We start from the raw sequence: 2779 nt of genomic DNA, 5'->3' as shown, positions 1-2779 counted from the left end.
CGCCCGGCTAATTTTTTGTATTTTTAGTAGAGACGGGGTTTCATCGTGTTAGCCAGGATGGTCTCGATCTCCTGACCTCGTGATCCGCCCGTCTCGCCCTCCCAAAGCGCTGGGATTACAGGCGTGAGCCACAGCGCCCAGCCCCTAACTGCAATTTTCAAGGAAAGAGCTAGGAGGATTTCTTTCTGTGAATATTTATTTGTCAAGGAGATGAAACGCCAGAAAATAAAATTTGAGAATCTGTATTTTAAAAGTTTTTCTTGTCAATTAGTCCCACTCAGGCTTTTAAAGCATTTTGGTGCCTCATTATTAATTATAAAGCCACAACTATGCATCATTTAATCATTTTCCTAAATTGTTTATTTTTTCTTTTCTTGCCTGTGTCAGAGTTGTAGTTTTCAGCATGTTGAATTTAGGCTTAGCCACAGGATTTGTTTTGGTCAACAGAAGGTGAGTAAAAGTGGATTTTTTCATTCTCGGATAGAAACTTTAAGAGCTTCTTTCTGCCATAGTCATTGGATATAATCTGTATTAGTTCATTCCCACACTGCTTTAAAGAACTACCTGAGACAGGGTAATGTATGAAGAAAAGAGGTTTAAGTGACTCATATTTCCACAGGCTGTACAGAAAGCATGGTTGGGGAGGCCTCAGGAAACTTACAATCATGGCGGAAGGGCGAAGGGGAAGCAAGCACCTTCTTCATATGGCAGAGCAGGAGGAATGGAGAGTGAAGGGGGAACTGCTACGCACCTTTAAACAAACAGCTTTTTTGAGAACATATTCACTATCATGAGAACAGCAAGGGGTAAGTCGACCTTTATGATTCAATCACCACCCACCAGGGCCCTTCCCTAACATGGGGGATAACAATTCAAGATGAGATTTGGGTGGGGACAAAGAGTCAAACTATATATCACGATCCATCACTTATTCCATCAGCCCGGGTCAAAGAGGGAACATGATGATGACACACAGCAGAATCCCCAACACACACTTTTATGCATGGTTAGCAACAGACAGAAATTAAGCACTGCTTTAGTCCTAAGATTGTAAAGATTTTAAAATTTCAGCATAAGGTTGTTATGCTTACTGAGAGCATAGTGAAAATTATCAAGGCATTTGATGAAAATATATAATGAAAGACATATTTCAAAGCTAAGAAAAGGAAAAATGATTTAAATAAAAATATGCATGCATATACTTTGAGACAAACCTTTAAAAATAAGAAATCTCAGAATTGAAAGAGGAAATGCTGCATTTGTAAAACAATAAAAAATAAAAAAAGAATAGTGGGCAATAAAATAAATAATACATAACAAAATAGTGTACTTTTTTTTTTTTCTTCTTGAGATGGAGTTCCACTCTTGTTGCCCAGGCTGGAGTGCAATGGCACGCCATCTTGGCTCACTGCAAGCTCCGCCTCCTGGGTTCAAGCAATTCTCCTGCCTCTGCCTCCCGAGTAGCTGGGATTACAGGCATGTGTCACCACACCCTGCTAATTTTGTATTTTTGTAGTAGAGACGGGGTTTCTCTTTGTTGGTCATGCTGGTCTTGAACTCATTACCTCAGGTGAGCCGCCTGCCCCGGGCTCCCAAAGCGCAGGGATTACAGGCATGAGCCAAAATAAGAGATGAGTCGTGCAAAATATTATAACATAAAAGTTGAGAAAATTCCTCATAGATTAAAAAAAATTATATATAATTTTTTTAAAAAAACACTAAAGAGACAAATGTTAGCATTCTGCAACATCCTCATACTGTGAATTGCAGAATACAATAAATAAAGAAAATATAAGGAAATGAAAATAAGTTAAATAAGAAAATATACTAAATTAAAGATAAAAATTATTATTTTGAAATGAAATGAATATTCCAAAAGAAAAAGACCAATAAAAGGAAAAAAATAAATTTATAACCTCATACCAAAACCAATCATTGTAAAATTTGAGAGGAAGGGGAAATTATTTACTCTAAAATGTTTAGACATCTAAGTGGCTTTTACAACTGGAATATAGAATATCAAGAAAAAAAATCTCCATATTTTGATAGAGCATCCTTTAAAATCCAAAATTATTTATGTGAAGCCACGACTTATGGGAAACTATCAAAAAATATTTTATCAATAGAGTTTCTCTAAACCGATAGTTCACCAACTCCTTGAACTTCTCAAAAAGTTACTGAAGAATGTGTTCCATCCAATTGTGGGAGTAAACAAAGACAGAGGAATCTAAGAAATACTGTAATTGGAAATAAGTGATCCTGCTTGAGAATAAGGTAAACACATTTTCAGAATAATGGAGAATAAAAATATTCAGGAGAAAAATTTGCGAGAATAACAAAGAAGGACACTAGGAGAGCTATCTCCATGGAGGAAATAAAAAGGGAATGAAGAAAGGAAAAGACAGAGGAAAGAAAAGGAAGGAAGAATGAAGAGAAACTCTGGAAATAAAAACTAATGTCTTTGAACATAATGACAGAAGGTTTTTTGTATTTGTTAGTGTGATCGTTAATATTGAATGTCCACTTGATTGAAAGATGCAAAGTATTGATCCTGGGCATATCTGTGAGCGTGTTTCCAAAGGAGATTAACATTTCCGTCAGTGGGCTGGGAAAGACAGACCCACCCTTAATGTGGATGGGCACAATCTAATCAGCTGCCAGCACGGCCAGAATAAAAGCAGGCAGAAGACTGTAGGGAGATCAGCAAGCTTAGTCTCCTGGCCTCCATTTTCCCCCCATGCTAGATGCTTCCCTCCCTCAAATCTTGGACTCCAAGTTC

The sequence above is a fragment of the Mandrillus leucophaeus genome, unplaced genomic scaffold (genome assembly GCF_000951045.1).
Source record: "Mandrillus leucophaeus isolate KB7577 unplaced genomic scaffold, Mleu.le_1.0 Scaffold586, whole genome shotgun sequence".
Classification (NCBI taxonomy): domain Eukaryota; kingdom Metazoa; phylum Chordata; class Mammalia; order Primates; family Cercopithecidae; genus Mandrillus; species Mandrillus leucophaeus.
This window is presented reverse-complemented; position numbering follows the sequence as displayed.